This window comes from Delphinus delphis, chromosome 18 (genome assembly GCF_949987515.2).
Source record: "Delphinus delphis chromosome 18, mDelDel1.2, whole genome shotgun sequence".
Taxonomy (NCBI): Eukaryota; Metazoa; Chordata; class Mammalia; order Artiodactyla; family Delphinidae; genus Delphinus; species Delphinus delphis.
In genome coordinates this window covers 46,655,641-46,681,012 of record NC_082700.1, presented here as the reverse complement: position 1 = coordinate 46,681,012, position 25,372 = coordinate 46,655,641, and positions in this window count along the sequence as shown.

Here is a 25,372-nt window from a genome sequence, read left to right as displayed (position 1 = left end):
CAAACGGATCCTTTCTTTCTGCCTTTCTGGGAAACCATTCCTTCCCTGTTCTCCATCCGTGGATTTTGTTGGGTAGACCAGTTGGATTAGTCTTTCTTAACACAGTGATTGACCCAGTGCTTTCTTTCACCCTTCCCTTCTCTTCCCTCTTTGCTTCCCTCCCTTGCCCTCTCCTCACCTCCCTCCCCCCTCCTTTCCCTCCCCCTCTCCACCTCTCTACTTCCCCCCTCTTCTCTCTCTCTCTCTCTCTCTCTCTCTCTCTCTTCTACTGACATTTCAGGCACAAAGGATCATATAAGTCTGAGCTGCCAGGGTCCTTCTTTCCAGAATAAGCAGAAAGTCAGCCTGGGAATGAAGCCAGCACAGATGACAGCACAAACGAAAGTCAGAGAGAAAGGGACAGATAGGTAAACAGTTAATAATTGCTTGAATCTCTGGATCCAGCTGTTGAGAAGTCACAAATTCCCTTTACTGTGATGCCTAATTTGAGTTTGAGTTCTGACACTTGAAAGACTTATTCCTGGAAATGCTAACAGTGGCAATGGTGAGTTTTGTGTTTTCTGCTTCATCGGTATTTCCTTCCTTCCTTCTTTCCTTCCTTCCTTTTCTTTTATTTTCTCTTCTTTCTTCCTCTTTTTTTACAATGACTATCTTTTATTTTTGTGCTAAAACCAAATTATATACAAAGTGATTGAGTAGAACCAGGAAGAATATAGAAACAAGTGATTCAATGAAATATCCATCCTTCTGAATCCACAGCACTTCCCAAATTTGATTCCAGCAGCTGGGTACTTACCTGCCTTATCTCTAGACAGCAGGTTCCATGAGACACAGCCAGGTCTTGTTCAATATTGCAATCCCTGAACCCAGCACCATATCAAACACAACAGTTGTCACCCGTTATGGGTTTGTTGACTCTACAACTTAAAGCTACACAAGACATTTATAATTTCATGGGAAAAACAAGAAGCATGTGGAGAAGGGTGTGTGCACCTTTCAAAACAACATAGCATCCTTGTCCAAATTGATAATTTTAGAAGAAACAGAGTGAAGGAGAAAATCTAGTGAGAATTGCCCCTAGACCTTTCCAATGCTGTCAAGACCAGCCCCATCCAATAGAAATATAATTCGGAACACCCATGTATTTTTAATTTTTATTTTATTTTATTTATTTATTTTTTTTGGGGGGTGGTACGCGGGCCTCTCACTGTTGTAGCCTCTCCCGTTGTGGAGCACAGGCTCCGTATGTACAGGCTCAGTGGCCATGGCTCACAGGCTTAGCTGCTCTGCGGCATGTGGGATCTTCCCAGACCAGGGAACGAAACCATGTCCCCTGCATCAGCAGGCGGACTCTCAACCACTGCGCCACCAGGGAAGCCCCCCTCCATGTATATTTAAATGTTCTAGTAGCCATGTTAAAAAAAGTAAAAGGAAATAGGTGAAATTACATTTAGTAGGATAATATTATTTAACTCAGTATATCGAAGATACCATCATTTCAGCATGTAATCAATGAAAAATATCATTGAGCTACTTTACGTTTATTTGTACAAAGTCTTCAAAATCATGGCGTGTAACTTTACAATCCTGAGTATACTGGGTCAGACTAGCTCCATTTCAAGGGCTTGGTAGTCATCTGGGGCTGGAGAGCACGGGTCTAGACAGTTCAAACTCCCAGAATATGTGTAGTGGAGGAACCTATCCTTCGATGGCCCAGTGTGACTACCCCTGAGTATCTGATGGCATCCTGGAGGCCCACCTCCAACATGCTTGCTGGTTTTCTCAGGTGGAGATCTGGAGTTACAGGGTGAGCAATGAGATCTAGCCGCTGTCCCCCAGCTTCCAGGAGTCCAGAGTGAGGGCTCAGGACACTTCAGCTCAATGTTGCACCACTATTCTCTTTTCTTTCCCAAAGAACCTGGTCTCTTCCAACTACCAAGAGTTTTCCACACTTTACTATCATTTTTCAAGAGGAAATTCTAAGAAATATAAACAAACAAGGAATTTCTGGAGCCCAAGTGAAACGAAAAATCAAAACTACAAAGATACAACCACAAGGTCCTACTGTATAGCACAGGGAACTATACCCTGTGATAAACCATAATGGAAAAGAATATTTTTTTAAAAAGAATGTATATATATATATATATATATATATATATATATATATATATATATATAAAACTGAATCACTTTGCAGTACAGCAGAAATTAACACAACATTGTAAATCAACTATACTTCAATAAAAAAATAAATAACCAACTAGAAAGATGTACCTTCAGTGAACCTTGACTGTCTCGTCCCCAAACCATTTGAAAACTAGACTTAGGAGACAACATTCCTTTCAGGTGGAGAAACATGATTTCACAGTCAAACGGAAGAATGTGGTTCTCTTGTCAGAAATCCCTTTATTTCCACGTAGTGTCAGAGGTTCAAATAAAGAGAGGGGATAAATGTTCCTGGCCTCTATATACAATGGCTGGTATTGGGGGTCCAAAGCCAGTGACAGTCAGAGAAATTTTAAATGCATTTAAAAGAATCTTCAGCCAAGATTAGAGTCCCCACTTGGAAAATTTTCAGAAAAACATGTATCCAAAAAAACATTCACGTCATTAACGGCCTCAATTTTTTCCAGGTGCAAAGAGCGAGGCAGCCCTGCCATCTGATTTCCTCCGGAGGGTACCGTCATCAGAGCAGGTAGAAACAGAGACCTGCCAGGGCCTCAGATAAGGGCTGGACCTTGTTCTGGTGACTAAGCCCAAACCCAGATCTCTATTCCAGGTAAGAGGAGACTTCCGTGAAGGGACAAGATGCAGAAATCTTACTGTGAATTTATCAGTCGCAGGTGGAGTTAAACCTGGTGGATCAGTAAGTGGGAGAAGAGAGGGGCGAGAAGATGAAAGTCATGTTTCCCATCACAGAATGAGAGCTCCGAGCTCTGGAAGGAATCCTGAGCGCTCAGCTTCTCTCTCCCTCTGGCCACACACGAGACCATATTTAAATCATTGCAAATTGATGAGAATGTGTTATTTTCTTTTAAAGACCTCTAGAGAAGGAGATAACATTCCTCAGTAAATTATTCCCTGATTCAACAACCCTCAAGAAGACGGTCCTTAACTCCGAGTGATTTAAATCCCTACCACTGCTGTTTCCAGCCCTTCTGTGCTTTTAACCCACGGTCACTGGGTTCTTATTAAGTGCAAGGCCCACGTGGAGGGGACCCAAAGACGAAAGAGGCAGGTTCTGGGATCCACACGCTTGCAGTTCTGCAGGGCGGATAAGCCTCCTACATAAATAACCGCAATCCAAGGCAGAAAGTGCTAAGTGCAATAAGATAATGTGCTGGGACCCATCAGAGGACAGAACTCGTTGTCCCTGGGAAGAATGGAGAACAACAGCTGGCCGCCGTCCTTCTTGTTTGCCCTGGGTACTCTCTCTCTTCCTCACTTCTTATTTGCTCTTTTACATCATTTCTTCAGGTTGTCAATATTTTGAGACAGATGGAAGACACTGTGTGAGGTGGGAACACGTCCGATCTGATAGTGGAATGTTCTCTTTGGGGGTGAGTGTGGCTACTAGACACTGGCCAGCTGCCCAGGTGGCCACACCCCGTCCCCCCCCCCACCCTGTGCCAGAACTTTCCTTTCTCTCTCTTGCCAATTTTGTGTCCCACTTGCTATATTCTAACTGAGATCGGAGATCAAAACAAGTATTAAACAGTATGGTTTTGAGCTCATTTGATGTTAAATAACCTCTCTCTCCTCTCCTACCATCTCTGACCTTGTAGGGGCACCACAGAGGGTCATTTGTCACGTAGGACACCAGTGTTCTCACACTATCTGGTGCACTTGTCTGGCCTCCCTAGTGGGTTAGAGACCTTGAGCGCAGACTTAATCGTTTCTTATCCTTTTCTGTCTTTCTTGCTGCCATACTATGTAGCTCTTAATAAAAAATTTTTTTTTTAATTTTTTAAAGCTGCTTTTGTCAGAAGAAATCAGAAATAAGGTTCTGAGAAATTAAGTGACGTCGCAGTTCACGTGATGACTAGTGATGGAATGCGGATGCGGACTCAGCTTTTCTACATCCCCTCTTCTTTCCTCCAGGTGGTGTTTCCTAGTGGGCTCATCTGGATCACTCCCACAGCACTGTGTGTTCCTGAGGGCAGAGACCATGGCTGATTTAGCCCAGGAAATGGATGTAATTCTTGTTAAGTGGTTGATTGGACTGCTCTGATGTAGATTTCTGGAGACTAGTTTTTATATCATTTTACTGATCCTGCCATGTCCTTCCCCCTCTGGTTGAGTGTGGGAGCGTGTGGGCACACGCACATGCGTGTGTGCATATGTGTGTGCTTTAATCTGTGTGGAGAACAAAATCAAACAGGTATGGGAGGGGGAGATGGTGGGGAGAAAAACGGAAAGGTGAAGCCAGTGCAAACACCTGCGCCAGGTATGAACCCAGAACTACTTACTGTCGTGTCCTAAACACAGGAATGTTACTTGCTACTTCTCCTGAAAGAATACAATAGAGAGCTAGAGTTTCACTGTTTCAGCAAGAATCAGCACAGGTGACGGGAGTGTTAGCACACCAAACCGCCAAACACTCAGGAGAGGAAAAGCCCACCAGGTCCGCAATCCTCCCCAACCCCGGCCTAGACCCTCCAGGTTAGAACAGGCCTGCACACAAGGACAGGCCACAGAAATCACTGGAACAAATTCAGGACCCGGTGTCAAAGTTCATGAGGAGTAGGGAAGATTGGGGATCATTTGTGGTTTGTAATTTCTGGGAGTACAGGACAGTGCTGGCCAAGGTGGGTAAAGCTGACTGCCCTGACATGCTTTAAGTGCTCAAAGCAGACATAAAATGGAGGGGTTTTACCTTATATAAAAAATTCAAGGAAAGGAAAAGATAGCCCATGAAAGAAAGAGTAGTGACCAACAGAGCTGGTAAAACTTACAGCTAAGTCTAAACAACTGTTGGTAATGAAATGTTGAAACTGGACACATTTGTTCAAAAAGATGAGGGGTGTGGTTCCTGAAATTGAATGTATGTACTATAATATAAGAGAATAATAATCTGGAACTAAAACTTCAGATTCTTTCAACAATTTCTGGGAATTGGAAAATGTGTTAAATTTCTCATTTAGCCTAGGGAGAATGTACACTTTTTCATTATGGATGTTGATAGACAACTAGGTTTATATATATATATATATATATATATATATATATATATATATATATATATATATATATATATATATATATATATGGCTGTGTGTTATATATATCTATATCTATCTATACATATAAAACCTATATATGGTTGTGTGTGTGTTATATAACCTATATATAGGTGCTATATAACCTGTATATCTATATATAAGTTGATCCTAACCATAAAAATAGAAATAGAATGAATAACTTTGAGGGGAAAAAAGGAACAAAGTTTAATGCAACAGTGGGGTAAAATTTTTTGAAATAATGCGTGTTAATTTTTGTATGGGTAGAACCATTCGATTATCTTCACTTGTATAATATTTGACAACCTATATAGCTTTCATAATTTTTCATGAGATCTTTTGATGTAAGATAAATTATAATATTAAAAAAATTTTTTAATAAAATGAGATAAGACATTGAAAATAACGAGACTACCAAAAAGTTACTCCAGAGAGGGTATGGCTTCCTCTGGTTTAAATTCATTTAATTGGGGAGGAGGGAGGAGGGATGTGTGCCAGAGGGGATTGACAACAGGTTGCCAAAATTCCTCACGAGGAAAAAAAAGTCTTGGTTGGGAAGATGCCAAGATGAAACATTAAATGTAAGTTAAGACCCTGAAGAGATGCCCCAGTAAATGGCAAGACTTAATAAGATTTAACCTCTCAGTATAAGAAATAACAAGACTTGAAAGGATGGAGTAGAGACCAGAGGGAAGATGGAAAATGAAGAGAAGATTACAAACCAGGCAGCCTGCTGAAAATGTAGAGTATAAAGTTCCTAAGGACCAAAGATTTTTGAGAACTGCAATATTATGTATTTAATTTTAAGGATACTATAATTCTAAATGCTTTTCATGAAGCAACTCCATTGCCCTGAACTTCAGGGAACGTCTGCTATACACAGCCTTGGAATGTGGAAGAGGAGGACCTGGGCTGTGTCCTGTGTGGGCTAGAGTGTAAAAAAGGGGGCAGCACACAGAGGTGGGTAAGCCATGAGCTGAGCTCGTCAGCAGAAGCAGGCACCCAAGGCCAGAAAGGGTCAGAAGAAATGGAAGCGCCCTATCCCCTCAATTCGCTAAGACATTTGGAAGGACTGAGTCTCCCATTGCACATAGGACAAAAGATTGGGGTCAAATCTTCAAGGACAGGTTGACCTGGAGTGACATTTTGGATACAGAATGTATACTCTCTCATCAGGAAAACTTGAGGTCAAAACTCAGAAGTTCAAAATTTGGACTTTTTCTGTAACAATAGTAAAATTAAGGGTACCAAATAAAACATAATGGTCCAAAACATTTTTTCAATGAAAAAGGAAGTGATAATAAATGTTTATATGACTTTATATAACAAAATAAGTTGATAGAAAAAGAGTTATAGATTTCTAAATAGATAACTATAAAATACTGAGTCCTCAAAAATACTGAGTTATGATATGAATTAAAAGGTTTTACTAATAAATAGATAAAATACCATCTTCTATTGGAAATAGATTTAAAACAAGCATTGCAAATCTAAAACATAGCTGAGAGCTTAAGCTCTTTCACCTTAAAGGTCAGATGAAAAGAAAACAGAAAATCATATAAGGATTAGACCTGATAATGTAGTGGTTCATCTTGATATTTCCTGGTAAAGGAAATGAATGGGTCAAAAGAATAGGAATTTCTGGTTGGTGAGAGATCAGAGCTGAATGTGATCCAACCCCTAAAAACAGAAAAGAAAACATTGAGAAAAATGACACACAATAGATTCTGAAATCAGAGTAGGTCTTCGAGAAAGTCTTAAGCCACAATGTGATGAAGAGAAAGCAAAAAAGGAAGAAGGAAGAGAGAATAAGCAGAGTTCTTCCTTATGACTCAAGTAATGATTAGCACATACCTCAAGATTCCAAATCCTACCGAACCCTCTGGAATGGCTGAAGGGAGAAAATTCTCCCAAGTCCACAAACCAACAAATCCAAAGGATTTCCACTGGGTATGTAATAGCTCCACTGTCATCATGGGCAAAGACTTGACATGATTTCTATATGAATTCCATCCAACCTGTTAGCCCTAGAAGGCTGGAGAGAAGAACTCTTTTCCTTTCTCTGAATGGTGAACATACCTTCATACCTTCATAGTATGTCCATCTGTGTTCAACTTTACTTACCATACCACTGAATGCCAACTTTGTATGTGTCAAATTTGCCTGTCAATGGAAGGTGTTCGGTCCAACGTTCAGTTCAATGTCAGCTCATGGTCAGTTCAGTGGAAGGTGTCATCCTTTTCTCTTCAGCACTGCATCAAGTTCAGGATTCAATATACTGTACATACCCAGTAAATACTAAGAGACAGCTTCTTAAATGTTCAAAATATTTTTAATAATTATTTCCTCCTACCTAAGATCAGAAAACCAAAAACATTTGCTTGTCAATTGTATCTCAATTAAAAAAACAAAAACAGAACAAAAAATACTGCCCTCCTGTAGCTTATATTCCAGTGAAGGGAGACAGACAATAAAATAACATGTATAAGTGAGAAAAAAACATTTGTCTGCTCTGGGTCCTACTTAGAGATTTCCACTCATCCCCTTTACCGTTCTGGGCCTCAATTCCCCATTTATATTATAAGGAAGTTTGATCTTTATTTTATCGGGTGGACAGGATGCTTTGGGAAAAAGGCCTTGCCTTCAACATAAATCAAAGTGGATAAGCTGCCTCTGTTTGTTTTTTTAAGATTTTTTTTTGATGTGGACCATTTTTTTAAAGTCTTTTACTGAATTTGTTACAATATTGCTTCTGTTTTATGTTTTGGATTTTTGGCCACCAGGCATTGTGGGATCTTAGCTCACCGACCAGGGATCAAATCTGCACCCCCTGCACTGGAAGGCAAATCCTCAACCACTGGACTGCCAGGGAAGTCCCGTGTTGCCTCTGTTTTTGAAGATTCAGGACAATTTAACAGCAATGTTAAGCAACTCCACACTGAAGACATGGATGAAACTGAAAAGACTGAACAACACTGAATAAAGAACTTTATCGTTTATGAAATATTCTTGTTTATGTGAGAATGTCCCAGTGGGTTTGGTTTTTGGCCACGCAGCATGCGGGATCTTAGTTCCCTGATGAGGGATCGAACCCGTTCCCCCTGCAGTAGAAGCACGAAATCCTAACCATTGGACCACCAGGGAATTCCCCAGAGGATGTCCCAGTGGGTTTTAAAGGTAATCTTTTATATTGAACCTTTTTCAAATTAAAACTGTTACATATGGCAAAATAAATATCATGGCAGCCTTAGTTTTAAGGCCTGAGTTCTTTTTGAACCAGCTTGATGTGAAGCACATGATCCTTTTGAATTAAAGAAGGAGAGCTTCCCTGGTGGTGCAGTGGTTGAGAGTCCGCCTGCCGATGCAGGGGACACGGGTTCGTGCCCCGGTCTGGGAAGATCCCACATGCTGCAGAGCGGCTGGGCCCAAGATTATTTCTCATTAAAAAAAAAAAGTTACCTTCCACCCCTAGCATTCTGGGACTGCCTCCTCTTAAGCGTGCAATGGAATTTGCCTCAAGATATATTTCTTCAGCTTCCTACTTCCTGTCAGAAGCAAGAGAGGAGGAGTGGGGTCCGAGTGAGCAGCACACCAGAGAAATTGAACCTTGAAGAACGAGGATCCAGCCCAGTTCTGCATCTTTGCTTCCCCGATTCTTTCCTCCTGCTTTGCTCTTCTCTCTGAACTGGAGCTTTTTTACATCAAGTTCTCACCTAGTCCCGCTTCTTCTCAGCCTTTGATTTATAGCTCCAATAGTCGCCTGAAACAGGCCATGGAAACGTTTACTCAAAGAGAAACGGATTCTCTTAGATGTTCAAGAAAGAATGGTTATTTTCTGAGCACTCCAGGCCAGGCCAAGGATCCCCCTGGAAAAAAACGCCTCCACGCTTGACCAGACCCCCTTCCACAGTATCTTAAGGAGACTGTCTTACTCAGTCCCTATTTAGCTGTCAGTGTCCATGAGTATTTCCTAAAGTCTGTCATTAAAGACATTGGAAACTTCCCCCAAATCTTCCCCCCCAACCCCGGCTTTGAGCAGATTGCCTGTGGACAGGGCAAAAGGGAGGGCGGATTAAAACTCAAGCCAGCCTACTATTATTATCTCCAGTAGCCTGGCTGTGACTCAGACTCTGGTTAGAAGAAACGTAAAGCTTCACTTGAATGAAATGCTTGTGTTGTCTATGCACTCAGTTTTCACCTTCGCACCCATCTTCCATCATCAAAGCATCTACTAAAGGCCCATTGGTGCTTAATCAGGAGTTAGACACTAAGGATTAACTAGAGATATTCCTAGTTAGCTTTGTGGCTCACACATTCATGAGATCTGAGGCTTGAAAATGACAGGACTGTAGGTGATACCAGAAGTGATACCACCAAGTGAACGCTATACAGTGCTAAGCTACCACCCTGTTGAATGGCAATTGAAACCATTCCCAGAGGCCATTAGTTGATCCTAATGGGCGCCTATGAGCTTCTTAAAACAGAAGACTCTACTGAAACGGAAATAGGAACGTTGCTAATTACAGAGCTCATTTATGTAATGTGAGGTCTTTGGATTTTGGCTTACTGATTCTAACTCCTTCTCTGCCAGGTCTACTGAAAAGCTGTAAGAAGTAGACCTCCATTACACGTTATAAATTGACTTTGAGCTGATACTTGGGAACCTTTTATTGTTTATCTCAGGCATGGATATACATTTGGTGTTTCTGCGCTGTGAACATCTAATAAAATAATACCCAAAGACACAGGAATGTCAGCACAACAGATGTTTGTTTCTCAGATATATCAGATGTTCTATAAATATGATCATTTCCTTTCAAAATGAAACAATAATTGCCTCAAAAGAATATCATTTTTTTCAATGTCAATCTGCTATGCAGCATCACTCTGCCTAGTAAGACTTTATCTCCAACAGGAGAGAATTTTAAGGTCGGTTGTGACAGTGAAACAAAGAACAAAAACTACTCTGAGAACTCCAAAGAGCCTTCTTTTAAAATTAATCAAACCAGATTGTGTGCTTAATTATTTCTACTGTACCTTTCAACTAAAGAACTGTCAGGGAGGTTTGTTTTGTTTTTGCCAATTTGCATTAGTATTTTGATGTATGGTCTTCTGTTCCTTTTAATAAAATCATGCTACTTCATTTCAGAAATGTTTGCCATAAAATAAGTGTTTTATCAAGCTTTTGTTTTCTAAAATCTTAAAGGTCTACTCTATGATTCCCATTATTCATACCCTTGGAATAAATTACTCCTATCAGACCACATAGGGAGAAAAGTTCGCTCCTGATTACAAAAGGAATCAGTCCAAGAGGTAAAGTATTAATCAATGTTACTTCTTAACAATCCCATTTTCCTCATTATAATGCAAACTCCCATCAGGCCAAGCTCAAACAGCATTTGCATCAGTCACTTGCTTCTTTACTATTTGGTTTCTGCTGAAATTTAGGGTCTCCAGTGGTAAATGTGAATAGCTAACCTTACACCCATCTCCAGTGTCTCCTTGATAGCTTTATCTAGCTATCATAATTTGTCATTGTCAAGCCATTAGGCCTTTGGCTTTGGTCTTATTTTTCCTTCAGGTGTCAAAAATGCAAAACCACAATTTATAAAACACAAGATGACAGAATCCCATTTGCGCTGGTTTTGAAATGCCAAAAGGTAACTTTATTGAAAATATCACAACCTTCTCTCCAAACTAGTTGCATGAGTTCCAGGGTGGTCTGAAGAGTTGATTCAAAAAATAAATGCCACCACAGCAACTTACAATTCTTAAGGCCAAACATCCAGATGTGTCAATAATCTGCGTAAATTAGAAACAGATGTAAGCCCTTGTTGAAAAATAAATATAATAGAATTATTTCCTTTTTCCTCCTTATGCTTTCACACACTTGAATTTATTCCTTCCACATTTTTTTTGAGCTGGTTCAGATTTAAAAACAAAAAATCATTTCTATTTTTCACACAGGGGTGTAGCTATGTATAAAGTTCTCTAGAAAAAGGAAATAACAGTCAATTTGGTGCCTTGTTTCATGCCCAGTGGAGCTAATCCAAGCACAGAGGCTCCCTGGACTTAGCTGATGATCTACAATCCAGCCAAATCTTCTGGGATATATTCTAGATTACTATTGCCATGTAAAGTAATTGCCAACATGAAACCCACTCTTTGTTCCCATAAGGTTACCCCAGTTATAAGACAAAATAAACATTTCAAACATGGTAGAACTACATTATCAACAACTTCTACTTACTTTTGTTTGATGTAATTGCAGAATTGTTATTAGAGTTAAGAAAAGATTTTTGTTGTTTTAACATTTTTTTAAGGAGTGAACTCACTACTCAGATCCCATCAGTATAAGCTGCGTGACGGTGATGTGGACCCACTGGAAGTTTTGTGAGAAGGGATAGACGGTTGTTAGTGGACGGAGGGTTGCAAGATAAATACCAGAGGTTTGCATTTCCTCAGAGGATGAAAACCACAATCAACTGCACAAAGTTGTTTATTACACCTTTGAGATCAAGTAGAAAAGTTCTAGAGTCTACAGAGTTCTCTTCTGGAACCCCTGGGGCCATTTTGTCTCTATCATATGGGATCCAGGGAGGCAGATTCAGCTATTTACGAACTCTCCAAAAAATAATAATAGTAATAATAATAATAACAATCTTCTTTCAGGAAGTATAACCCTATAGAATTCTGTGATCAGTCAAGTATCAATAGTCAGTTTGAGATCTTCAGTGATCTCAAATTTTCTGTAATTATTGACCCCAATAATTTAGCCATACCTGGCTGCAGTGAAATGTTATAGTATTGATTATATAGTGTCCAGGGCTAAACGGTATTAACAACAAAGCAACATTTGCATTTTGGCTTCTGAAAAATTTGACCCTGGCTAAAATAACAAAATAAACATGGTTTGCCTTCAGCGTTGTTAATCTATTGTGCTCCCTCCTACTCCAAAGGCAAAGCCTACTAGCTCCTACCCAATAGCCATTCTCCCCTATTCCTTCTGAGCAGAAATACTGGAGAAGGGAGGAGCTGCCCGGTTCAGAAAACTACCTTTGTTAGGGTTTTTGCAGATAGGCATGTTATTAAGCAGAGCTTTGGGGAAAGCTCTTTAAAGAGGACTGTCTCAACGAGCAGAGCCCCTTTGCTCATTCCGTTTCTCCTCTTTTTTCCTACCTGAGTCATGGTTGTGATTGCTGGAGCCCCAACAACCATTCTGTAAGCCTGAGGATGAGAGCAGAGGCCTGGTCTCTGATGACGTCAGAGAGCTGCCATGTAACAGACCAGCTTGCCTACCTCTGGACTTGTCACTAAATGAGATAAATATAAATCCTCATCTTGTGGAGAGCACCACGTCACAGTACCTGTTAGCAGCTGCAGAATGTAATTTCTGATGTACTCTTTGAGAAGTTTCTGCCATAAGGCCTGCCTGGGTCCCACCCAGCCTGTCACCCACCAAACAGTCTATCACTCACTTCTTTCAGGAAATTATTATATTTTCTCTCTGCGTCTCAGGTCTTGTCTCTGCCAAACTCTTCTCTAGTAAAGAAAAAGAAATTGTTTTCATCTTCTCAAAGATGACTTTGGTGCTTTCACTATTTTGTATTTATCTTGGAATATATTTATAAGCCACCTCCTTTTCAAAAGATTTACACAAAGCAGTTTATCACCTAGCTAATCTGATTACTTAATATGGGTTGTTGGGCTGATAGAAGACGTCATGGTAGAAAATAAATAAAAAGGAAAAGTATTGAGACTGTTGTCTTACGCCAATGATCGCTAAAGAGATATAAATAGAATTCCTTCCTATCCAAGTACCCTTATATAAACAAAAATAAGGAATTTTTCAGAGTTTTCAAAAAACATTTGGTGTGGATGATTTAACTAGAGTGGAATTAAATAAGCACAGCAAAATTTTAAAACCATCGATTTCTTCAAGGGCCAAAACACAGCAAAATAAACGAAGTCTACAATCCTTTTTCTCCAAAACATGTCTTTCTTCTTCAGAAAACCGTTCCCTGCTGAAGTGGCTTCTTCATTTGCTCTGTTTACTGTCATTATACTGTCAATGAGTTGGACGAAAGGCACTACAAGCGTGTGAAATTGTTTGGGTTAAGCCTCCATTACTCGGGGCTGTTCACACTGACCCCATCTGAAAGGCTGGCTACTGAAGCAGCCCTCTCTCTGGGACTCTTCCACCATCTTCTTTTCAAAGACAATTTATACCTATCTTCTGCACCTGATCCTGCTGAGAAGGAAACAGAGACACTGCTTTTCTCCAACCTTCTTCCACAAAGCTATTCTCTGCTTATCCTCTTCGCCTGAAAAGCCTAAACCAACTGGAGGACTGGACTCCAACGCTTCTTTTCTATCTCCCTTGCAACTCTGTAAACTGGGTTTCTGTTTTTAACAACCTGTACATTCACCCTTCTGCTTCCCCCATTGGGAACTGATAGCCCAGGGAGGAAATGGAAGAGAGAAGGGACAGTGGGAAAACGCAAGGAAGAAAACTGTGCCTGAAAAACAAATTTGTTGCTATAGAGTCAGAAGGATTGCCTCCAGAAAGCTGTGACTCTGCACTGAGTTATACTTACTGTCTTCCTAATAAGCAAAGGCAAGTGGCCAAATACACACTTACCCACAGGTATGGAATTTAATCATTCTCAGGACTGTAGATATCATGAACTTTCATATGCAGACTCACAGCCTTGATTTTGCAAACTTGCATGGCAGTGATTTCAAGGAGATTTCCGTCCTGCTCCACCTCTTGGCTATCATTTCACAGGATGTGTGAGAAGATCCTGAATGCTCAGAGAAGTCAGAGGCTGAAGAGCTGGGAAAATCCACTGTCTCCTCTCTGAAAATATCCAATGTTTCTTTGGGCGATTCCGATGCACAACTCTGTTGATATTGCATCTTTAGTCTCTCTTATAGAATATTTGCCTAAAATACGTGTACTCTAATGTTTTGACAAGTGTTCACGTATCAAAAGAGGCATGGGTTATAATTACCAATTCTATTTCCTTTTTAGCTTCTATGACTTTATCACAAATTGATGAATCATATACCATACATACCATCTACACCTTTGCCGCATAATAGACAAATCTGTATAGTTGACGCTCAGATCTCAATCTCCATCCCAGATCACAGTTTCCTGAGATCCATATGTACCAAGAGGTGACATAGCACCATGATTAAATTAACAATTTCTGGAGCCAGACTGCTTAGAGTTGAATCCCAGCTCCTCTGTTAACTAACAATGTGACTTTGCATAAATTACTTAATCTCTCTGCCTCAGTTTCTTCATCCGTAAAATGGGGATAATACCACATTTTATCAATTCTAGAAAGGACATTTTAACATCTTTGATATCAAGATGTGTCTTACAATTGATGGCACCTTAGATTTGATGAAATAAACTAGCAATACCTGTTAGGATGGTTGTGAGAGCTAAATCAGTTAAAACATACAGTTTACAACAATATTTGACACATAACAAGCTTTCAATAAATGCTAGCCAATACTGTTGTATTAATGGATATATTCTTTTCAACTTTTAGGCATCAAAAAATTCACATTCCCTTCAAACATGCTTATTCTCCTCGATTCCTTATTTTGTTTAATGCCAGTAACACAAGCCAGAAATATGGAAATCATCACTGATTTTTTCTCCTCCTTAACCCTCTGCACCCAATCACTTAAAAAATTCTCTTAATTTTCCAGTGTAACTATCCCTCACCTTCCCTCTTCTTGCCATGCATCATCTTGAGCCTAGAACATGGCAGCCTCCAAGCAAAACACTGCTTCGTCTTTACAGTTATCTTTCTAACACGGCAATCAGATCAGAGCCCTCTCTGATTTTCAGTGGCTCCCCAACCCTACAAGGTGAAGTACAAACTCCTTGAAGTCCTGAGTTGTCAGGCTGACTCCCAGACCTTGATCAGCATCCCCTTCTACCACAATCTCTCCCTCCCTCACCATCTTTACAGGTCACGTGCCACTCCCTGAACCTTTCCACTGATTAACATCTCTGAGTTCTTCCTGCAACGGTCTTTCCCCTTTGATCCATTTATGCTCATCATTCGAGACTCAGAAATCTTTCTCCTGTCTCCCCTTCTCCCTAGGTACTTACATATGCCCTTTCTTGTGGTCTCCTATCACCCTTCTATTTCTACTCTATTTCTCTACTGCTTAATCTATTTATCTCCCCTAGTTGACAGTGAATTTGTTTTTGGACAGCGAATGTTTTTAAGATTATATTTTTTTATCCCTATCACTTAGCCTTTTCCTTGCACATAGTAGACAATCAATACATAATTGTTAAATGAATGAAGGAATAAATGTAACAATGTGCATACCATTGTATATGACAATATATTGAGAAAAATACATTGGGAAAAAAATCAAGAGAGAATAACATAGGAAAAAAATCCAATGAAATCTTTCTCATTAGCTGCAAAACTGAGCTCTTTTTCCTGAAATATGCCTTTTTCTTGTTTCCCTTTCCTACAAAGGGCCATCGTTCTGGTAAACAACTTGTGTTCTAATGTTCTCAGGCCAGGGTACTGATGCTCCTTTTTCAAAGACTGACACCAGTACTCTGTATGGGCACCTGGTAAATGGATATTGTTCTTATTCTTGCTGCAAGACAATATCCTTTAATGCACTGCCCTGTTTTTATTTAAAAGACGACAAACTATCAACATGCTGTAAGGGATAAAAATTGCATATGTGGTAATAATAAAACAATGGAAAATGTGGACAGAAACCAAACCTCAAGTGCATTCTCTGATTCAGATTGCTTCTTAAATGACTGGCACTTACTGTGAAAGGCACATGGCAGAGGCACTTTTACAGACTTTCAACAAAAGGCCAACCCCACCCTGACCCCCATATATGCTCACCAGTCAAATCCTGTGTTAATATGACAAAAACAATGTACCAAGAAAGTTCACTTGTTAATTACACGTAGGGATTCTTTTGTGGTGTGGAAGAAACACAAAGGGCAATAATTGTGTGATCTCTTTCTCTTTTTTTGGGGGGGGGCAGTGGGGAGGGGCGTTTTTTTGTTTGTTTGTTTGTTCAGCTGCGCCGTGAGGCTTGCGGGATCTTAGTTCACCAACCAGGGATTGAACTTGGGCCGTGGCAGTGAAAGCCCTGAGTCCTAACCACTGGACCACCAGGGAATTCCCTGTTTGACCCCTTTCTTCCCAGATTTTACCACGATGCATTTCACTTAAAAGGATGGTCCAAGAGTTTACCACCAACATGCTGGATGATGATCTACCCATCATCATCAAAGGCTTGCTTAGCACTTATCGGCCAAGGGTCATTAGAGAAAGTGCCAAGAGGTTCAAATTATTGACACTTTCCTTGCACAAGTCAAGAACCCAGATGCATCAATAGAAAAATCATGACAGGAGATCATATTCAGCCTTTAAAAAGAGGCAAATGCATAATATACCTTGTTTAGTTTAGAGGGGGAAAAAAGATGGCAACTAACACATCTTGCCAACTGGGTCATATCAGACCTTCCCTATGCGTGTACATTCTTTTAATTGAGAACATGGCAATGACTGGTAGGGGATAGCAGTGGTTGTACACTGGGTTCTTAGGAAAAGAAAGGTGGATACTTACATCCGCATAGTAACTATGTGAAACATAATAATATTCTGTTTCCTAAGATTACTTTTCAAACTGTATGTCTTATTCTCAGGGTCCCAGGGAAGATGATTAAATGAGAGCCTCCCTATGGTACCATCCTCCAGGCCCTTGCCTCAGAACTGCATTCTCAGCAAAGCAGTGCTGTAACCCAGTCCCTCTGGCATTTTCACTACTCAGTAGCCCCACTCTTTGGAAAGAATCCAAGATGGAATCACCTCCCACCAAATCCCATTTTGCAGTAAGTTACACCATACTTTATTGTAGTTTAAGTTGTACTGATTAGAGAGTCAAGATTCTGGAACATTACTAGGGCTCACCAATGTTCCCCATTCTTTTTCCATCCCTGAACATATACGAGAACGACTCTTTCCCACCTGGTGAAATTGAACGTAACCATTTGACTTGTTTTGGCCAATAAAGTGTGAAGCGAAAGTGAGGAGTATCACTTCTGAGCAGAAGTATCCAGTGTCAAGACGAGACTGTCTGTGCTCACCTCTCTGGCCCCAGCGATGGATCACACAAACACTGAGATGCAGGTGCACCAAGATCAAAGGGCCTGGAAGGTCGGGACACCACCTGGAGAGTTACTTGAACCTAAAGTGGACTTGGTGTGACAAAGACATTTTGTATTGTTTGTCACCATAGCATAACTAACCTATGTGGAAAACACAGTAATTGGACCTTGGGCAGCAGAATTTGTTTTTATAGCCTCTGTACTAGTCATCGATAAAGTGCCAAAGCTTTCAAGGGTATCTAACTCTCGGAGAGGAGCTTATATCCTGTTTTATCAATACAAGTCAGAATCTAGTGTTTCCATTAAGATTGGGTCGCTAGAATACAGCAAGATCCCTTGCCATAGTTTATAATTTTCACTCTAATTAATGTTCTATGTGTTGTGACAAGAAAGTCAAGCTATTGCCTCGTGTGGCTGCAATTATGAAGCAAGTTTAAGGTTACAATTAATTTAAATCACAGTGCTTCCTCAACATTACCAATTTGGCCTCTGAATCATAAAAAACAAAACTGGAAGAATTTCTGCAAAACTGCACTGGGCTAATTACTTAAAAAATTGTTTCAGATCTATCATAATATTCCAAGAATCTGGAGAAAATATTTTGCATCTACAAATATAAAAAATGGGTTATCTTAATACGTTGTGGGTTTCTGTGGTCCTAAATAAAATTAAGACATCTGAAAAGAGTTGTAATGGGGCTTCCCTGGTAGCGCAGTGGTTGGGAGTCCGCCTGCCGATGCAGGGGACACGGGTTCGTGTCCCAGTCCGGGAGGATCCCACATGCCGCAGAGCGGCTGGGCCCGTGAGCCATGTCCGCTGAGCCTGCGCGTCTGGAGCCTGTGCTCCGCAACGGGAGAGGCCACAATAGTGAGAGGCCCGCGTACCACAAAAAAAAAAAAAAAAAGAGTTGTAATGAATATTAAAATTTTAAGCTTCTGCGTAAATATTTTCAGAAAATTCTTCATCTTTGATAATTTCGAAAATAGCATATGATAAGGTGATTCTATCTTTTGTGTCATCCAAAGACTACACAAATAGGATTTTACGGTGATTCATACAAATAGTACCTATTGAGCATTTTCTATGTGTTCAATTGTGTTTCCTCTAGAGATCCAATGATGAAAAAGAGAGATGTGGTCCCTGCCCTCCTCCAAATTATAATCTAGCAACCTCTGCTTCAGTGGATATATACTGCTATTTTCTCTCCAAGTTTTGAGTTGTGAAAATAATATTGCCTAATCTCAACAGTTATATAATAGGACCTAATTTATCTGGGAAGGCTCAATTATCTGGAACACAGCTGAGAATCAGGAAGGCACTAATAGTCTTTGAGAAGTCAAATATTTCACACACCAAAAAAAAAAAAAAAAGACTAAAAGTTACAGAGTATTTATTCTGTGCTATTTACTTTGTTAAATGCTGTATATTGAATATTTCGTCATCATAAAACCCCATGATGGGGGACTTCCCTGGTGGTTAAGAATCCGCCTTCCAATGCAGGGGACATGGACTCGATCTCTGGTGGACTCGATCTAAGATCCCACATGCCTTGAGGCAACTAAGCCCATGTGCCACAATTAGAAAGAAAAAAGCCCACACGCCATAACTAGAGAGAAGCCCTCTCACTGCAACGAAGAACCCACACACTGCAACGAAAGATCCCACATGCTGCAACTAAGATCCAACACAGCCAAAAAAAAAAACCGTGACAGGATATTAGTCCCCATTTTATACAAAGAGGATAATAATTACACCTTGCCTACGGTGTAACAGCTGATGGAGCCAGAATTTGAATCCAGACCTGTCCAGCCCCAAAGCTCAATGTCTTAACCACTAACCCACACAGCACTTCACAAAGACTAGGCACTAGGGCTTCCCTGGTGGCGCAGTGGTTGAGAGTCCACCTGCCGATGCAGGGGACACGGGTTCGTGTCCCGGTCCAGGAGGATCCCACATGCCACGGAGCGGCTGGGCCCGTGAGCCATGGCCGCTGAGCCTGTGCGTCCGGAGCCTGTGCTTCGCAACGGGAGAGGCCGCAGCAGTGAGAGGCCCGCGTACCGCAAAAAAAAAAAAAAAGACTAGGCACTAAAGCTCTTGGTCTTCACTTACAGAAGAATCCCTGGGGCTTTGCTTCAGTTACTACTGCTGCGTGACGAAACACTCCAGATTCTGTAGTTTGGGAATTTGGAGAGAATAGAGCAGGAACTGTTTGACTCTGCTCCATGATGTTTGAGGTCTCAGCTGGGAAAACTCAATAGCTGGGATGTGGAGGGGATGCAGGAGTGAAGAAAGGCTGGGATTTGGGAGAAAGATTCAGCAGCTGAAGGCTGGAATCATCTGGAGGTGTCTTCACTTATGTGCCTGGAGGTTGAGGCTCGTCAGCTGGGACCTCAGTTGGAGTTGACAACTGTGCCCACCTTCACATGGCATCTCTAAGTGGCTTGGGCTTCCTCTTAGCATGGAAGTCAGATCTCTTACATGATGACTCGAGACTCAGAAAGCAAGTGACAAGGCAGAAATTGCATTTTCTTTTATGACTTAGAAGACACATAGTGCCACGTCTGCCATACTCATCATGAACCTGGCCAGATATAAGGGGATAGGATGTAGACCCCATCTCTCAATGGGGGTCAAGGTCACAGTGCAGAAGGGAATGTTGGCAGCCGTCTTTGGGAAGTGCAATCTGCCACAAGCTCTCACCTAAAGGTTAATTTCTCCTTAGTCTTACCCAAATCCACCTTGGGAATATCCAAACATATCCCAAGTAGTGAGAGTAGAGTAAGCATTGTGTAAACATTGCCCAGCTTCAATAATGACCAACAATTTGTCAATTCAAACAATAAATGTCAAGGATGGCTAATAAGGCAGGAATTAGAATTAAGAATGTCGGTTTTAGCACTGAAACGGGCAGTTTGGGGGTAAATACATTTATCTCACGTGGAACAATTCATTTCCCAGGGCTCATCTCTGGATTATTACTATTCACATAGAAAATACACAGTCCTGGATGCTTTTGTTTGGATGAGGGGAAATAAGAACACTGCAGGTTACATTTTCTAGAGCTAATGCCCAAATTCCACCCACAATTACCAAGCTGGCACATGCTGCAGATTCACGAGCTAGCTACCGATGCATGCACACATTTGCAGACAAGCACCTGTTCTGGGTATTTAAGTTTGATCCTTACCTCCTAAAACTATTTTTTTTTAAATAAAAGCTCTCCTATGGCCTTGAGTTCCAAAACCAGCAAAACCAATGGAGGAGCTGGAGACTGAAGTCCATGTACTATTCACCATAAGGAGGACTGACAGTCATTCCCGTTGGATTTTCTCCCAGCAAATTTGCTTATCTTATTATAATCTATTTAGATGCATATAAAATGTCAGTTTACATTTCTTGAGCACACACCAGCTGCCATCTGAGAAGAGCCAAGTACAGGTTAAAAAGTGTGAACAGATCCATGTGCGATATCGGCATCAGAGTTTATCGGTTTAGGACAATATCATACTATGGGATCACTAATATTTTTATTTTATTTATTTATTTTTTGTGTGTGGTACACGGGCCTCTCACTGTTGTGGCCTCTCACGTTGTGGAGCACAGGATCCGGACACGCAGGCTCAGCAGCCATGGCTCACGGGCCCAGCCGCTCCGCAGCATGTGAGATCTTCCCAGACCGGGGCACGAACCTGTGTCCCCTGCATCGGCAGGCAGACTCTCAACCACTGCGCCACCAGGGAAGCCCCTGGGATCACCAATTTTAAAAGGACATTTGATACCATTTTTAAGTTAGGTGCTGATCTTTTTAACCTCTGAATACTAGAAAGAATATCTAAAAGGAAGTCTCTTTTCCCATGGCTCCTACCCATCCACAACTTCAATTTTTAGTTCTCACAATGGCTTTAAAAAAATGTTTCTCATTAAGCAATGGAAAATTGGAGCTATTTTATAACGGCACTGAACAGAATAAGCCCTTGAATAAGCTGCAACATAGAATTCTTTTGACCAGGGTTAAGTGATGGGATGTGAAAACCAGATCAATAAACAGGGAATAAAAGAGCACAGGGAGATGTAGGAAAACAAACAAACAGTAGTGATGTTGGTTTCTTTGATTGTTTAAGAAAAGATCCATGAACTTTAAAAATTTTTCTCTCTCACTCTCGACCTCCATCCAAGTTTCTGAGCTTTATTTTTCTTGGTTTATTAAATACCTCTGACGTAAAAGTATAATTGTTTCTTTGTGTTAGTCGCTAGAGCCTGCGGGTTGTGAGTGGCTGTGGTCTACTACGTGGCTGCTGGCAAAGGACAGGTAATGGTTAAGTGAGAGACAGGGCTGCAGGCTTGTGCACAAGGCCCAGGATCTCTAGAAACCAGGTATCCAGACATGGTGGAGAAAGGGCTAACAGGGAAAACATAAGAAGAGAGGGAAATCCTCATTAAATCAGTTTGTGAGAAAAAGTTATTGTGTTTTCACAGCTTAACAGGCCTATTGCAAGATAAAAACCATAAAGAAAGCTAAAGTTCAAGATTTCTTTCAACCATTAGACAGTTGTTATCAATAAATGATTGACATTATTTTAGCAGTGTTGGGAATCAGGCCATTAGCTTCTCCATATTTTTTTGTTGTTAAATCACACCTATGCTTTGGCTTCATGAACAGAGTGGCACATTACACCTTATTAAAATGTGAAGATCATATCTTCGGAAAAGGTAGAAAAATTTCAAGTGTCATCTTTATCACTAAGAAATAGAAATAGAGTGTGATAAACAAGACAAACTGTAAGTCAAAGTAAGATGGTAGAAACAGGTCAAAATGTATTCAAAATTATAATAAATATAAGCAATATGAACTATCCACTAGAAACACAAGATTGCCAAACTGTTTGCTTGCTTCTTTTAAAGATATATATTCTTTACAAGAGACACATCAATAAGACATACACATACAGAAAGGTCAAAGGTAAAAAGAAAAAATACTATATAGACAATACTAACCAAAATAACAACAACAACAACAATGGGGGCCATGAATTAACATAAGACAAAATAGATTTTAAAGCAGAAAGCATTATTGAAGATAAAGAGGGTCTTTATTACATACTGATTTTTTAAAATATTAACTTAATCAGTATCACATAATAATTCTATATTTGTGTGTACTTAATAATTTGGAAATTTATAAAACAAAAACTAATAAACTGCAAAAACTGATCTACCCATCATCATAGTAAAAGCTTTCAGCATACCTATCTCATTTATTGACAGATCAAGAAGAAAACATTTTTCAAGAGACAGATTTCAACAACAAAATCAATGTGCTTGAATTAATACACAGATATAGAACTCTAGACCAAGCCATTAGAGAATAAATATTTTTCTGAAACATACATGAGACATTTACAAGAATTGACCAAAACTATGTCATAAAACCAGTTTCAATATATTTCAGGGAATCAATATATACAGGCCATGTTCTCACACAAAAATAAACAAGTTAAAGATGAAGGGATAAAGAAGATGTGAGATATATATATATATATATATATATATATATATATATATATATATATACACATATATATATATATATATATATATATGCAATAGAATACTACTCAGCCATAAAAAAGAATGAAATGTTGCCATCTGCAGCAACATGGATGGACTTGGAGGGTATTATGCTAAGTCAGACAAAGAAAGCCAAACACTATATGATGTCACTTATATGTGGAATCTAAAAAATGCAACAAACTAGTGAATAAAACAAAAAAGAAGCAGACTCACAGATATAGAGAACAAATTAGTGGTTACAAGAGAGGAGAGAGAAGTGGGGAGGGGCAAGATAAGGGTAGGAGATTTTTTTAAAAAGGCTTATTACGGGATTACAAAATCATGTATGTGAAACTTTTGAAGGTTGTAAAGCACTATAGAATTTAAAGACTTTCATTCAATTAAAAAAATAAGAAAAATAAATAAACAAGTTAAAAATCCATGCAACTAGAAATTCAGAAATACACCCCCAAATAATGCATGGAATGAAAAAGAAATTATTTTGGAAATTTTTCAACTACTTAGAATGAAGAACAAAGAGATTGTTAGCAAGGCAAAAACTGAAGGAGAAATACATAGCTTTAAAATACTTTCAATACACAAAAAGAAAAGCAAAAAATAGGTGAACTATAAGAAGTTTTGCACCAACTTGATAGAATACTACTAGCTTCATCCATGCTCTGGACTCCCTTCCCCGACTCAGACTTCCAGGAAGAGTGCTGCGTCACCCAAGGAGACTCAGCAATAGCAACTGATGACGTAGAGTGTCATGTGGCAATGAAACACACCCTGGCCCTGAAGTCACCTTCCAAAGCTTTCCTGGCCTGCACTTACTCTGCAAAAGAAGAAAAAAGAAGGAAAACTAGGAAGAATTTTTCTTTTAAACAATGTGAATAGGTCGAGAACTGGGAAAATGATTTTTCTTTGATCCCTAACTGAAGTATCATCAATCTCCACCAGTCATCCACGCATGACCATCCAGTTTATAATTTTGGAGCTAGTAAAAAAAAACATGTAATGAATTGTATGTCACATCAGCCACAACTAAACTCCTACCGTCACCTCTATTGCCTAGTCCCTTTAAAGTTTGGATTTGCTAAGAAGTGTGTCTTTGCAAAAATCACTTAAATGATCCCATTACCCTCATTTAGTTTCCTCAAGATTAAAATAGGACACATTTCTCTTAAAATATACACACTACTCTATATAAAAATAGATAACCAACAAGAACCTACTGTATAGCCAGGGAACTATACTCAATATCTTGTAATAACCTATAATGGAAGAAAATGTAAAAAAAGAATATATATATATATATACACATATACACATATACATGTATAATTGAAAAAAAATAAAGCTTTAAGACAAACTTGTATACTGAGTATATACCCCACTTGGTCATAATATATTATCTGTTTATATATTATGAATTCAATTGGCTAATACCTTGATTAAATATTAATATTCATGCTCATAATAAATATTGGCCTGTAAAAAAAAAACAAAAAACCATGACACATTTCTCAAATGTTTCCTGGTGAGGATGAGATGATAAAAATAATACAGCACAGGGTCCTGTGCCTAATGCCAGTTGTTATTATTTCACAGCTTTTGTCTGCCTCAGAGAGACACCTGACCAAGGAAATATCTAGAAGACACTTGACATCACCCTGAATGGAAGGTCTTAGCATATCAGAATGGAAAATGAGGCAAGATGATGGTCAGCCTTGAAATTAAAAGGAAAACATGAGAGTCAGCAAGGCAAACACCAACAGTGCCCAGAGAGCACTGTCCAGTATTTATCTTGCCCACTAATAATAGCTACATAAGTCCAGCATGGACTGGACGAAGCAGGCCAACCAACCACGGGTGTCCCCCCAACTAGGCGGTAGTTTTGGTAGTGAGTTAAAAGGGTCCACCCTCTCCTCAACGCTTGTCAAGGTGTGGGAAAATCTAACAGTAATATTTGGGCCTTGTATCCAAGAAGACCCTGCTGAGATATAAATACTACGAAAACACGTTAGAGGTAAATAGTTGTGTTGCTGCTAATCTGAAAGAAAGAGGAACTTCACAATTAAATTCCAAAGTGAAGAGCTAGAAGAATGTCATCCAGTGCATGAGCTTGGGCTTCAGACCTGGGCTAGAATTTCTGCTCTAGTTGTGTGACCTCAGGCAAGTTATTTATGCTTTTTTGAAGCTGTTCCCTTATGCACAAAATAGAGGTGAAAAATATCTACCCTGTGAGGTGAGGTTTCATGAGTGCTTGAGCATTGGACAAGTTGTAGCAATTATTCACGAGAGGAAAAAGTAGGTCTGGAGCCAAGGCCTGGCTGAGGAGGACAGACCTGAACAGGGAGCCATTGCAGGAGAGACAGCGTCCACTAAAAACATC